The following is a 15931-nucleotide window of genomic DNA, read 5'->3' on the forward strand; positions in this document are numbered from 1 at the left end:
CCCTTTAATCATCTAGTGAATACCTGGGCCAGACCCTCACCTTACTGCACTACAAAATCCACCATGTGCAGTACTTCTTTCACTTTTACTCTTCAGGGCTGAGATGAGCTCTGCTGTGGACAATGCTGGAGGAGTTACTGGTAAGGTGTGCAAACATAAGAATTGGGACTGTTGTAGGGTGATAGTATCTGAGCTCTACCCACATTAGACAAGGAATGACAAGTAGCATATTGTAGTCCTTGGTTGTGATAAATCTGTATAAACAGTTCCTAGTGTTATGAGCCACCCAAAGGACCCCAAACCCAGCAGCAATAGATGTTCACCAAGATAAATGGTTAAACAAAAGTTGCCTTTAATTATCTTTAAACATGAAAATAGAATCAAACTTTAACTTATTACTCCTGACTTACTTAACCCTTCTAATTCTAAGTGCATGTGTATGTAATGTGTGTGTAAATTCAGAAAAGTTCTTTGGTTCACAGTCTTCTCATTCCTCCAAATTCACTGGTTGCAGGCAATTCTTATACTGTGCACAGAATTTAACACTTATAAAGTTCACCAGGCTTTGGTGCTTTAAAGGTAAATGGTTACCGCTCAGGAAGGTTCTTGTTGGTTTTCAGAGAGAGATTTGTTGTTCCAGGACATCCACAACTGATTCTTTTTTAATCAGCCTCTCCAGTGTCTTGCTGATGAAACTTACTCGCTTCAGGGTTTTCTAGATGATAACCTCTTTCTTTCAGGTCACCACAGAATGCCTTTTTGTTTCTTTTATTCTAAGTGAAACATTAGACAGCCAGTCCTCTCCTCTTGCATGAACCACAAGGGCTTTGACCAGACTGAACAAAGCATTTACAAACCCGTCTTCTAAATGGGGCTTTACACAAGCTTGCCAGCTTGTCTTGTTCCAGTCCCAGCTGCTGTTACTGACTGTAACACTGTAGAAGTGATCTGTGTGTGCATCTCTCTCTCTCTCTCACACACACACACACACACACACACACACACACACACACACACACACACACACACACAGAAAGCCTGTTTGACTCTCTCTGCTTGCCAAACCACATGGCCCACCTAGAACAGCTCCAGAAAGAAGGGGCTCTGACAAGCTCTTTCATCTGTTGCCTTTTTGTAAACAACAATCCATTGGTGAAGTCTCTTGAGCACTCTCCAAAGCCCTTGCAAAAGCTGTGGAGCTGATATGTCTAGCAATAGCAGAGCTCCAGTATTTCAAATAAGATCTGTTTTAAAGTATTTGTATGCAACCTACTTTAACAAACCTTTCCCAATTTATCACCCAAAAAGTTCTATGTCACACTAGAATTGATAGCATTAAGTCTGATGTGACTGGGTTGTACTGTGCTTGTGAGAGTGTAAGCAGTGTAGATGACACTTTCCAGCTTCTAATATTTCCCAATCTCAAAACATGTCACCTTCCAAGAGAAGTGAGCCTCAATATTCAGAATTGGATCTTATTCATCCAAATAAATCACACTTCGTAATTGTAGTTGTAAATAGCTTTAATTTTTCATTGATAAAAGCAAATAAACATTTTCATAGCTTCACATTTCATAATGATGAGTAAAACAAAGCATATTGTAAATGATAATGATACTCAACTTCAAATAAATATAACTGAATTAAAATGATAATAAATGATTAATAATGATAATAAATAATAATGATAAATTCAAAGAAAACTTTCTCAAGTGCTCATGTTTCTTTCATGGTCATTCTAAGAATGAGAAGAGAACTCCCAGTCTGCTCAGATATTACATCATAAGACATCATAGTAACTTTGGTAACTGCAAAAGGAAAAGTCATGAAATAACCATAAATCATAAACACAAGGTTTCAATTCTGGCCCCCAATTATTAAAATAGACATTAATGACTAACATAATAATTACAATTACAGATACAAAAGTAAATATGGTAAGTGTCAAATAAAAAATTTATGCTTCTTGTAACATTCAGATTTTTCTTTAATTTTGGTATCTCATTTTCCAACGCTTTGCTTTGACAAAAACAAATTATCTCTAATTCACCATTTTTCAATTCAGCAACTGTCAGATAACAGCTCATTTCAGACTTCAAATTTTCTTTCTTGATGCGATGGAAAAATATAGCCTTTAATCTGAGAATCCATGCTACTGCCAAATTAATTGAATAATCGGATCCTCTTCATTAGATAGTTGAATTGGATTCACATTAGTGATTTGGATTTCTGCATCCTCCAGAGAAATTTCCTTTAACTCTTCTGGATTTTGAGGCCAACCTTCTTGAGATTGTGATTGAGGATCAAACATCCAGGTATTGGCTCTTTTTAGAAATGCTTGAACTTTTGATCCTTGGGAAGCCATGTCAGCTGAATTATCCACTGTCTTAACATATCTCCATTGATTAACATGCAAAACCTTCTTGATCTCATTAATTCTGTTAGTCACAAAAGTACGAAACCTTATAGTTTTGTTATTAAGATATTTAAGCTCTGATGGTCTATGAGACCAAAACACAGAATCTACTAACTCCATCTGTTATTCTCTTTTTAACACAGTGTCCATTTTGCTCACCATAGTAGCGGCAGTTAATTCCATTCAAGGTATGGTGACTGGCTGTAATGGAGCCACTCTGGCCTTTCCCATTACAAATCCATGATGTATTCACTTTTGATTATTTTGCAGTAGTAAATAACTGATAGTATCAAAACCACCTTCGCTTGCATCAGCAAAATGGTGTATCTGAGCAAATGTTATAATTCCAAAGTTTGTTGGTTTAAAACATCTGTTGACTTCAAAATTTCCTAATGTTTTAAGACTCTCAATCCAATTCATCCAATTTTGTGTGATGGAATCTGGTGTAGTTTCATTCCATCCAAATTTTCTTCTGCACAATTCTTGCAGAATTTTCTTGCTGCCAATGTTCCCAATGGTTCATATATTGAGCTTACTATCGAAAGAATACCTCTTCATGTCAAAGGCTGTTCCTTCAAAACAATTTTGAATTTGAAAACATCAGATTGAACACTCCACTGCACTCCCAGAATTCTTGCCACAGGTAGAATTTCACAATCCAAGTCAAGATGTTTTATCTCCTTTGCTCTTTCTGCCTCAGAAATAACAGCCAACACATCTCGACTGTTGCTAATCCATTTCGTAAGGAAGAAACTTCCTTTATTGCAGATCTCTTTTAACTCATGATAAAGATTTATTGCTTCTTTTTCTGAAACCACTGAAGTAAGACAATTATCAACAAAGAAAATTATTTCTGGTGATGTTTATAGCTTGAGAACTAAATTGCACCATTATCTTTTGCACATTTTCTGAGAGCAAAATTTGCACAACTTGGTGACAAAGTTGCGCCAAATAGTTGAATAGATTCTGGATTCAATCATATCTTTACTGTAATCTCCATTAGGCCACCATAATAATCGTAGAAAATCACTATCTTCTGATGGTACTTTCACTTGATGAAACATCACATCAATATCTTCAGCAATTACAATAGAAATTAAAGAAATCTCTTGGTGCAAAATCTTTACAAAATCTTATCAGAACTTCCATTAAAGCATTGGTTAAGTCTGGACCTTGTAAAATTGAGATTTCAATTAAACTCCTTGAAATGATGCTCCACAATCAAATACTATACGTAGTTTCTCCTTTTGTGGATGTATAACTTTGTGATAAGGTTAACACCATTTTCTACCATCTTTACATTCCAAGATCTCTTCAGATACCTTTTCCACATAACCTTTGGTTATCATATCTGACATGACATTGATACAAATGAAAGGAGGGATTTCTTTTGAATTTTCTCTTCAAATTCAGCATATGCTGTTCTGCAATTATTTTATTATCTGGCATGCAAACTTCTCTTTCCTTTAAAGGTAATGCTATACAGTAATGACCATCAACATGTTTCACAGAATTTGAAACTGAAACCAGAAATTGTTTAACTTCCTTTGAAGGTTCTCGAATATCTTTGTGACATTCAGAGAAATCAATTTTAAGCTGTTGCTCTCATAGATCATTAAGTTTGACAACTGAAATTCTGTTGACATTTACATTCGACAACTCCTGATCATTATTCATTTTTCCTTCTAATGTTCCATTAATTGTCCATCCGAGCAACAGTCTCAAAGCATAAGGTGCATCATTTTGATTCTTTATTACTTCTAGAGGTTCAGGTGCCTTTGGTACATCTAATCAAATTAACATCTCAATTTTAGCATCAATCTTGGGTAAGCAAACGTCTTGTATGATCCCACATCCTGAGATGGAATATTCTCCCTATTTACAGGCATAGTTTTCCAAGTATATACACTTGGAAGATCGTAAAATTCATCGCTATCCAATTCAGTAATCTGTAAACCTGAAACTATATTAGTTTCAATGTCCTTTTCATCATTCATTGTCTTCAACAAGATTTGTGATCTTTTACCATGAAGATTAATTTTATTCATTAATTCAACAGAACAAAATGACGCAGTACTTCCTGGATCAAGAAATGCACAAGTCTTCAGTATGAAGCTTCCATGTTTAACTTTAACCTGTACAGGAACCATTGTTATGAGCCCAGAGGACCCCAAAACCCAGCAGCAATAGATATTCACCAAGACAAATGGTTACTTAAACAAAAGTTGCTTTTCATTATCTTTAAACATGAAAATGGAATCAAACTTTAACTTATCTCTTTTGACTTACTTCTTTTCTTTGGCTTGGCTTCACGGACGAAGATTTATGGAGGGGTATGTCCACGTCTGCTGCAGGCTCGTTGGTGACTGACAAGTCTGATGCGGGACAGGCAGGCACGGTGGCAGCGGTTGCAAGGGAAAATTGGTTGGTTGGGGTTGGGTGTTGGGTTTTTCCTCCTTTGTCTTTTGTCAGTGAGGTGGGCTCTGCGGTCTTCTTCAAAGGAGGCTGCTGCCCGCCGAATTGTGAGGCGCCAAGATGCATGGTTGGAGGCGATATCAGCCCACTGGCAGTGGTCAATGGGGCAGGCACCAAGAGATTTCTTTAAGCAGTCCTTGTACCTCTTCTTTGGTGCACCTCTGTCTTGGTGGCCAGTGGAGAGCTCGCCATACAACACGATCTTGGGAAGGCGATGGTCCTCCATTCTAGAGATGAGACCCACCCAGCGCAGTTGGGTCTTCAGCAGCATGGATTTGATGCTTGCGGACTCTGCCAGCTCGAGAACTTCGATGCTGGTGATGAAGTCATTCCAATGAATGTTGAGGATGGAGCGGAGACAGTGCTGATGGAAGCATTCTAGGAGCCGTAGGTGATGCCGGTAGAGGACCCATGATTCGGAGCCGAACAGGAGCGTGGGTATGACAACGGTTCTGTACACGCTGATCTTTGTGTGTTTCTTTGGGTGGTTGTTTTTCCAGACTCTTTTATGTAGTCTTCCAAAGGCGCTATTTGCCTTGGCGAGTCTGTTGTCTATCTCTTTGTCAATCCTTGCATCAGATGAAATGGTGCAGCCGAGGTAGGTAAACTGGTTGACCGTTTTGAGTTCTGTGTGCCCGATGGAGATATGGGGGGGTGGGGGCGGGGGGCTGGTGGTCATGGTGGGGAGATGGCTGATGGAGGACCTCAGTTTTCTTCAGGCTGATTTCCAGGCCAAACATTTTGGCAGTTTCCGCAAAACTGGACGTCATGCGCTGGAGAGCTGGCTCTTAACCTCCTTCTAATTCTAAGCGCACATGTATATAATGTGTGTGTATGTTCAGAAAAGTTATTTGGTTCACAGTCCAATCTCACTTCTCATTCCTCCAAGTTCACTGGCTGCAGGCAATTCTTACACTGTGCACAGAATTTAACATTTATAAAGTTCACCAGGCCTTGGTGCTTGAAAAGTAAATGGTTACTGCTCAGGAAGGTTCTTACCAGTTTTCAGAGAGAGATTTGTTTTACAAGACATCCACATCTGATGTACTTCCATCAGCCACCCCTAGAGGATTCTCTAGATGATAACCTCCTTCTTCAGGTTACCACAGAGTTCCTTTTTGTTTCACTTATTCCAAGTGAAACATTAGAAAGCCATTACTTTTATCGATCTTCCACTCTGGAGCTTCTGTTTCAGTTCCATCAAGCTTCTGCTGCTTTTCATAGCTTTCTCTCTCTCTCACACACACACACACACACACACACACACACACACACACACACACACACACACACACACACACACACACACACACACACACACACACACACACACAATTCATTCCACAATGTCAGTCCAATTAACACCTACTTGTGAAGTCTCCATAGGCATTCTTCAAAGTTTCTGTGAAGTCACTCTGGATATGAATTCTCCAGTATTTCAAATAAGATCTGCTTTAAGGTGTTTGTATATAACCTACATTAACTTTTCCCAATTTATCTCCCAAAAATATTTCTATATATTCTGTCACATTACTTCAGGTGAGTGATAGATCTTGCAGAAGCCTGAGCTAATGTTTTTATTCTGGTCATCATCATAGCATGTTGTTCCTCAAGCTCTAGTCTTTTTTTTTCTCTCTTCAATAATCTTTTATATTCTTCTTGCTGAATCTTCATTTCAGATTCTTGTCTGTTGAAGATTCTTCATTTCAGCTTCCATATCATCTAAAGCATGTTTTTTCACAAACAACTCACATTGTGCACAGATAGTAGCCAACTCTGCTTGCGCCTTGGCATGCATAGCTGATATGCTTGAAGCATGCAAAGCTGTACTTGCTCTTGATGTCTTTTAGGACTTTGAAAATATTCCTACATTCATAACACTGGAAATACTATCATCAGGATTCACATCTGAACGTTCTGATATCGCTGATTGAGTCTCTATCTTTAGCATTTTGCTCGGTACAGCACCAGTGGGGCTTTGCAATGTACATTCATCTATTCCAGTTCCACTAACCTTTAAATCAGCGAATGAAGTCTGCAGTGCCTTAATGGCATCTTCTTCCTGCTTAGCAGTTGAAGCCGCTTCTTCTCTGGTCACTGACTCCAATCGTCCACCAAGCCCTATCCATCCACCTTGCTGCCTCAACTCACAATCAGACAGCTCTGTGAGGAGCTGTTTGCTTGAGGTCTTTAGCCAGACGAGACCTCTTTTTCTTCTCCATCTTGAATTCGTCACTCTGCAGCCTGTCTTCTCCTTGCTTCTGCTATGGTTCTGGAACTGTAAACAAATTTGTATTTTGCGTGTTCCCTTTAAGAGTATTCCTTAGTTCTGTAGTATTCACAAACTGGCTTCTATATCTATGTTTATATGTTTATAGAACACAGAATCTTGGTTTCCTGCCAATTTGCCTGGCTGGTAGAGAGGTATCTTGTGTTATAATAACATTTCTAGCTCTATTTTCTTTTCAAAGTTGCAGGTGCCTGGAGTCCTTGGCTGTGGTTCAAACTGCACATTTTGCAGGCATGTTCTCATAGAAGCTTCCAGAATTTTCTAACAGACACTCTTTAAATCTTAATTTCTTTCTTCCAACCAAATTCACAATTTTGTAAAACACATTTCCTTGAATAGATTGTAAATGACACTTCCCAGCTTCTAATATTTCCCAATCTCAAAACATGCCACCTTCCATGAGAAGTAAGCTTCTATTCAGAATTGTATATTATTCATCCAAATAAATCAAACTTCATAATTGCAGCTGTAAAGTTTTAATTTTTCATTGATAAAAACAAATAAATATTTTCATAACTTTGCACTTCATATCAATGAGTAAAACAAAGCAAATGATAATAATAGTCAACTTCAAACAAATAAAAATAAATGATTAATAATGAATACATTCAAAGCAAAGTTTCTCGAATGCTCACAACTCTTCCATGGCCATTCCAAGAATGAGAAGAGAACTCCTGGTCTGCTCGGATATTACGACACATGACGTCATAGTAATTATGGTAACTCTACAAAAACAATTAATTCTTAAAGGGAAAGTCATAAAACAACCTTAAGTCACAAGGTTTTAACCTCTACAAGCAGTTACTGGTATCAGTCATGGTAGGTCCAATGTGACTGGTTGCACTGTATTGTGTGATTGAGAATACTTGTGTGTGTTATCCTGTTCTGGTCCCCTTATGTGTATTTCAATAAAGACTATTTCTGCATTCTGCCTGTATCCAGACAAGCTATTCTTTGAACCTACTGAACTGTTCCCTTCTGACATAAAATCAAGTAATCAGACTGGAACTCCATGCAATAATCCAGGTGCAGCTTCATCAGTACCCTCTCCAGTTAAAGCAGAAACTCCCTGCTCTTAAATTCAATCCCTCTAGCAAGCAAGGTCAGCATTCTATTTGCTTCTTGATAACCTATTGCACATGCAAGCCAACATTTGTAATTCATGCACAAGCACTTCCAAGTCCATCTACACAACTATTTAAATACAGTACAACTCTGATGATCCAAAATGGTCAGGACCGGACCTATGTCAGATAAACATTTTTCGGAGAACTGGTCATTTTTTAAGAACAGTCGAGTAGCAACAGCAAATCACTTGTAACAGTCTTTAAACAACAAACAATAAGGGTCAGTTTTTTAAGCATTAAAATTATATTTAATTCTCACCAAAAGAAAGCTGGCTATGCCGATTACCGACAAGTCCCCACTGAGGCCCTGCTCGTGCTGGGAGCATGAGATCCGTGCTCCTGCCTGGCAGCCCGTCGTCTCTGCTGCTGCCAGCAGTCTGCTGCCGCTGGCAGCCCAACATTACTGGTCAGTTCGGCTCCAAAAAAAATTGGATAAATGAGGCTTACTGATTTGTTTCGGATATCCTCATTTATCCAAAATTTTTGTTTTGAGATAAATGAAGATTTTGGAGAATCTGATTTCAAATAATTGGAGTTGTACTGTAATAATCTGATCTTAATTTTTCCTTCCAAAGTGTATTTGCCAACTTTGCACTCCATCTGCCAGAACCTTGGCCATTCATTTAATCTATTAATATCCCTGCATAATTTGTTTTCCACCTAATTTAGATATTAGATATGCTATATCCTTTACTAAGTTGTTAATGTATATCGTGAACAGTTGTGGGTCAAGCACCAATTCCTGCAGCACTCAGCTCATCACTGATTGCCAATCAGAAAAGCCCTCATTTATCGCAATTTTATGCTTTTTATGGGTTTACCAGTTTTCTCTCTGTGCTATACTTCACCCCCAACTCCATGAATCCTTATCTTGTAGATAAGCAGGGGTGCAGAGGTAATTTTTTAGCTGCTGGAACTCACCAAAAATGGTGACAAGGAGGATACGTGAGACCTGGCCACCATGTTGTATTTGGCATTGTATAATTGAGAGCATTGTATAATTTAATAATATGACAAACTATTCCTCAGTTGTACTCACTAATTATCATAAAATATAATGATCAAGTAAAGAAAAAGCAGCAATCATGTATTTTACCAATTTAAATCTAATTACCACCAATGATAAGTTTCACAATAATTTCCACAAAGGGTCAGATGTAATATGTTTTCAGGGGTCTAAAGCAACCCTTGTCCTGGTGTCATCCGCTGATCTGTGGACTGCAGCCATGATGTGGCGTACAGCTCAGGATTCCATTGATCCAGAGGAGTTCCATATAGTTTAACAAATGTAAGTGCTAATACATGATTTATGAGAATTCTTGATTGTTGATATTATCAAATTCACGCGATTGAATCTCCTCTCACACTCAGTAGTACTAATAGCAATACTTGTGAACAGCTCCGTCATGGGTGTAAATCTTGGGGGATGCAGCAGCTACGACCCTCCACATAATCTCTGAAGGCATTTATTACAGAGGAATAAACCTCTTACAGAGAGATGATAAATATTGCAGCTTCTCCATAATGAGGCGGTATTTCAGCAGACCAGTAGCCTTTATCAAGACACACGTTTCTTTTAGCAGGGATTTATACATACTTTGAGGCTCAGAAGTTTGACAACCTTTCAAAGATGTTATGAACATACGGTGCTGAAAATTGTTCACGAGTAAGAAACTGTAGTTAATTAATGGAGACTATTTTGTTGTTGCTTGCTAAGGTAATTTCTCCAAACTTTCCCTTTTCAACTGTCTCTTGAGCTTCTGGAGTTTTTGAACCAGGCTGCTCTTTCAGCCCATGCAGTGATCCTTATGCTCCATTGGATCACTTTGTCTGCATAAACAATTGTAGTAGTGTGTTTCTGTAAACACTGACAGTAAACAAAGTTCATGCAACGTGTCATACATCAGAGCTAAGTCCAATAGAAACTGTTCTGGAGAGTCTTTTCAACAGGACTTTGTACGTTTTTCTGTCACTCCCAGATCTTGTTTCATCCTTCATTGGTTTTTCAAAATAAAAACCACAGTGCTTCATAATTTTGCCGCACTGCTGAAACTGTTTGAAACAACCTCGCTACCCACCTGGTGCCCAGAACACGGCCTATTTTGCAAATTTGTTGTTCTAGTTGACAGGCACATTCAGACCATCCTTTTTGATTTAGAGGGGATCTACTGTAAACAGAGCACAATTTGTCCATATATAAAAAGTTAAAGAAACTGACATTCTTCCATATCTTGATGAAGGGACAAGCCCGAAGCATTGGTTATGTATTTTTATATGTTTGACCTGCTGAGTCCCCCCAGCATTTTGTGTTTTTAGATATAAAGTTAAATTTAACAATGTTAACACTACAGAGAATTTGACTACAACTTCCAGCAATCACGGTAATGATAGATCCCGTGCTACTTAACTTAAAATGTATTAACTGGAAACATAAAAAGTCTTTAAGCAAGCAGCCCATAGTCTTTGAGATGGACTGAATAAAGTTTGCAAGTCACCGAACATAGTCTTCAAAATGTACTTGAGGGTGTCACCCTTTCCTGAATCCCCTTGGGGATGAAAAACACCGAACCCGAGCGTGAATCCTCAACTTTTACGGAGGTTTTAGCCATTCCATTATGTATGGATAAGGTGCTGAAGAAATGTCTCCAGTTTCGTGGCAATTGTCAAATACTGGGTACATCCCATTGAAGTATCCTCATCAGGCCAGTGGGCTGGCTGATTGGAATGATTGCACTATACAGTTTCATTTGCCCATTCACCCAACCAACAGTGCCTTTCTTTGCAGCTATAATAGTCCTTCCCATTACATATCAATCTATTCAGAATGGTTTCTATATCTTCCATTGACAGGCCCACCTTGCTGATTCCCACTTCACAGATGAATTTCCACACTTAATAAGATGAAGTAAATGAACTGTTCCTTTGCACCATAGGGCTTTGTTTACTCTGCCATGACACCTCAGCCTTATTTTGTAAGAACTTGAGGTAATGTTGGTTCCACACTTCCCTGGCTGTTGTGGCAGCGGTTTCCCCGACCGTCCTGCCTAACCCCCTCTACTGGCTGTCCCAACTTCCCTGATTGTCCTGGGCCATCCTGCCTCCAGGCCCAGGCCCAGGCTTCCCCAGCTCATCTTGATCTCCCCAACCACCCCCCCCGGCCTCCCCAGCTGTACAAGCCCCCCTTGATCCCTCCCAGCTGTTCTCCCCCCACCCCCACTATCGGCTTTCCTGACCTGGCCTAGCCCCACCCCCCCAGGCTTTTCTGCCCCCTCCCCCAGCTTCCCCAGCCCATTTCCCCCCTCCCCCCCAGGCTTACCTGACCCATTTCAGCCCCACCCTCCAGCTTTCCTGGCCCATCCTGCCCTCCAGCTCAACTGTGGTGTGCTATGGTGCAGCAAGCAGACAAAAAACACAGGGAGGACTGTATTACATGCTTTAATCCACTTTAAACTCTGTACACCAGTTGTAGTATCTCGATGGCTCTACATGTGTGGCTAGCCCAGGAGGGGACGGCTCAAGTCCATATACAGGTCAGTGATTGACAGCCGGCTAGGTGGAGTTGGCCTCCCAGATCGCCCCCTGCAGTAGGTTGGTGGGCACATGGTCCAGTGCTGTGGTTGTATCACCACACTGGCTTCCCCTGCTGTCCAAAACTACCCCCCCAGGTTCCCCTGGCCGTCCCCCCCACCCCAACTTCCCCGGCCCCTGACTTTGTCATCTCACATTCTCTCTTTCACTTTTATGTTTCTCTTACTCAATTATTTGTTGTTTTCCTCAAGTTTCTTCCTTTTCTTTTTCTTATTGTCGAGCAGATGCTTTAGTTGCCTGACGTCATTCCTTTTGTCGTTCTTTTTTCACCAACTTTTCACCTCCGATGTCCTTTTTGAGAAATCCTGTGGATCCCATTGTCTGGAATGTGGTTTTTCATCCTCGTTGCCACTTTGTCCCCTTTGGAAATATCACTGCTGGTCGATCGAGAGACTCATAGCAGCTGTAATTCATTTGAAGATGGTGCCAAACTGAAACTCCTTGTAGAACGGAACTCTGTGTATCTGACGTCATGCACACATGACTCGTCCATAACACTTCCCGTTCCCCACCCCAGCTTTCACTTCCGTAAAATCCCTGCTGTTAATCCCCACTACAGTAGATTTAATTCTCTGCTTATTTTTTGCCGATTTTTATAGAGGAGCCGGAGCGTGTAGAAGTCTTTTATGCAGCACCCTATTGACTGCCTTCTCAAACTCCACATATGCAATAACAACCTGCTCTCCTCTATCCACTCTGCTTGTTATATCTAAATTTGTCCAACAAGACCTGGCCTTCCTGAATCCATGCTGTGCCTGCCTGATGGAACAATGACAGTCTTTATCCAGCTCAGGAAATTGAGAGAAAGAAAAGGAAGTTTGAAGTGGGAGAAATGAACCCAGTTATAGTTTCCAACATATGTATTATGACCATGGATTTAGGATGTTTATGGAGGGAATTGGAAATGACAGAATATACAATTTTAAAATGGTGTTTAAATGAGAGTTGCATGTCATTTGTTCCTCACTTCTGCCCACCACCTTACCCATGCCTTTTACTCCCCATTTGAAGGAGCACAGGAGGTCAATATATAATAATGCAAAGTATTATTTCAATGCTAATGACTTCAGAGAGATTATGGGAATTTTATACTAAGATTCTAGCAGCATGAGGCACAATTTAAAAGTGTGGTGATAAGTGGTGAAGAATGTAAACACATGCCATTTAGACAGGTAATGCAAAAAAAGATTATTTACTGAAAACATGTTTTGGGCATGATCCCTTTTTCAAAGTATGAGTTAAAATAGGCAGGTGTCTGATTAAAAGGTTGGGGAGGGAAGAATGGGGAGAGGAGTACAATCCAACACACAAAAGGTGTAAATTTGATATAGAAGGTTCACAGGAGAAAGGAAAGATGAGATGGGGAGGGGCGTTTGTGGAAGCAGAGTTGGGGAAAAGACACAGAGGAAATGGAGAGAGATCTAGAGGAAAGGAGACATGAGCCGCTTTCAGGTGCTCGGATGCAGATAATGCGCCGGCCGAGGATGCTGGGGGAGTGCAGCTGGGATATTCAGGTGGCCGCAGAGAAGACGCCTTTCTGTCACCTGAATGTGCCAGCTGAAGAAGAGTCGTGTCTGAGCAAACGCTGGCTCCTGTGGACTGTAGCTGTAGTCCCATTGCTGCTTTCAGGTGCTACAGGGGAATTCTCTGAGCTGGAGATTATACCTACAGGAGGAGGGTTAGGTAAATGCTCCTCCTGGCTGGGTTTTCCACATTCATGTGGCCTCCCGACAGCCGCATAGTGGTAGAATATGTGGCTTTACATTGGGGTAATTTGGCCACCTGAAAGTGCCTATAGGGGAAGATGGGGGAGGGGAGGGGGGGCCAACAGAAATCGAAGAAATTGATGTTAATTCCATCTAGTTGGTTTGTTTCTCTAATTTTCAGGTGATCTCAGTCTGGCAGTACATGAGACAAGAGTCTGTGGTGGGGAATTAAAATGGGTGGCCACTGGGAGATTCCTGCTATTGCGGTGGACAGAGCCGAGCTGTTGATTCTTCACTGGAAGCATATAGACTTTACTTCACTGGCAATACCAGCCAATTATACAATAAATGTGGTCTTCAGTTGTCTTAAATGATAAATCGAAGTTCCACTGCCATTGTTTGTTCAAAGAACTTCTTGAATGAGAAGAATGATATATGAAAAATAACAAGAGTACAGAGAGAACCAAAGACAAGTAAGGAAAGTAGGTAGGGTTGGGAGGAGGGTGGTGGGGGAGTTGAATGATGAGGAATCATATAGACATTGGGAATGAGAGCAAAATAGTGAAGAAGGCACAGGAAAGAGGAGGAAGGAGATTAAAAAAAAACTTTACTGAAATAAAGCATGAAAGTTTGCAGACATCATGGTTGAAGTAAAATCACAACGTTGGAGCAACTCAGCAGGTCAAACAAACAGTGTCCTTTATACATGTATATGTTTGTTGCTTCTGATGTAGTTCAGAAAATACAGCTCAGCTATTCCATTCCTCAAATGTCATGCTCTGAGTTTGGGAGCTGCACAAAATGTTCACATCCCTAAATAAACTCGCATGCAGATTACATTTGTAAATGAACAGGGAATCTTACCTGGCAATCAGGGATGTACCCAGGTTCCAACATTCGAGGGAGCGAGCACAAACCAGATAGTGAGTCAATGTTGAATGGCGGGCCGCACTGATTTTTCAGCAGCGTCGGGCTGGAGTGGGTGGGGAATACACGACTCAAGTAAAGTCGACAAACTTCCACAAGATATAAAGAGAGATTAGTTCCGTACTTCAACGTACATGAATTGTGAATAAATGAAGAAAAACCACAAACCACAGGTGTCTTCATAGTCTTACACAACATTTAGAAATGAATGATAATTTTAATTCTAATGAAACACTGAGAAAAGCATTGGGAAGAAAAGAGAAATGCTGTAGCGGCGGCTACTCTGCTCCTGCAATAACACACACAACCAGACGGGTTGAGCTCAATAAGCAGACTAGTTTATTGCAGGCTGCTGGGCTGCACTTATACTCCCAGCCCGGACCTGGCTGAGATCTGCACTGGAGGGCGCTGATGTCACTCGGGCGTCATGTGGCCCTCAAGTGTGGGTTTCTGAGCCCCAAGCTGGAAGGAAGGGAAACCCCCGACGACGCCATTTTGGCCAGCTGCCCCGCTGTGTGGCTTACAAGTGGGGCAGGTTCGCCTGCCTTCTGGTGAGCCGTCACAATGCCATCAAATCTGAGAGAAACATATTTCTGTAACTGATTATATATATGAGAAAAATCACATGTTGTGGTAAGACTGATGTCAGTTCATCCTCGTGCCTCTTTGTGGTTATATCTTTATTCAAAAATGAGCATGCACATGGATGAAGTACAGATTGGAGCTACTGTTGGTCCTCGCCTGTAGCAGTGTCACCAATGTAGCCAACATATGCCTCGTTGGGGGGAGCCGGGACTGCCCCCATACACAACCCACGGACTCTAGGACCTGCTGAACTGCATCTCCTGTTGACAGGCACCGAGGATTCTATTGAGCTGGAAGCCCCTTTTAGGGCTTCAGCTGGTCTACACACATGAATAAGGCCATGTTGGGGAAAACTCAATGAAAAAGAGCAGAGTTCATTTGGGGTCAATAAAACCGTCTGTCCTCAGTTTATTGCAACATTTAACATTGTTGTTTATTTTACTTACTGAATGAGGGTGCAGCAATGTGCCTTAGAGCATATTTCAAGCGAGTGGATGGGGGTGTGTGTGCAGTTCTTCGTTCTCACCCCACACAGTTCAAAGAGGTGCCACTTTTGAAGAATGCGCTCAGGGGAGAGCTGTTGTTCCCCCTGCACCCCCACCCCTCCCATCTATGCCACAGCTGGCAGTATTTCATTAGGCATCTGGATATATTCCATCTGATATTCATTTCCACTCATGTTAATCACTCTTGTATCTGGGCACATGGCACATTACAGCAATGGCCCCCGATGTGGTGCTGACCTATAAAAAAAGTAAAAACCCTCCCTACCCCATAACCCTCTATTTTTCTTTCATCCATGTTTCTATTTCTTAAG

General features: G+C 40.8%; 1 long non-coding RNA gene across 4 annotated transcripts in view; it reads left to right on the plus strand.

Annotated features, from left to right (window-relative positions):
* Positions 1 to 15931, plus strand: part of LOC138757677 (uncharacterized) — a 58638-nt gene that overhangs the window by 2720 nt on the left and 39987 nt on the right. Inside the window, exons 2-4 of one of the 4 annotated variants that reach the window (XR_011353801.1) lie at positions 9481 to 9596; positions 11772 to 11838; positions 13784 to 13951. This is a non-coding gene — a long non-coding RNA (uncharacterized lncRNA). Of the gene's footprint in view, positions 1 to 9480; positions 9597 to 11771; positions 11839 to 13783; positions 13952 to 15931 lie in introns of those variants that run through there. The other 3 variants (XR_011353802.1, XR_011353803.1, XR_011353800.1) reach the window with 3 other exon arrangements.

This window comes from Narcine bancroftii, chromosome 3, assembly GCF_036971445.1.
Source record: "Narcine bancroftii isolate sNarBan1 chromosome 3, sNarBan1.hap1, whole genome shotgun sequence".
Taxonomy (NCBI): Eukaryota; Metazoa; Chordata; class Chondrichthyes; order Torpediniformes; family Narcinidae; genus Narcine; species Narcine bancroftii.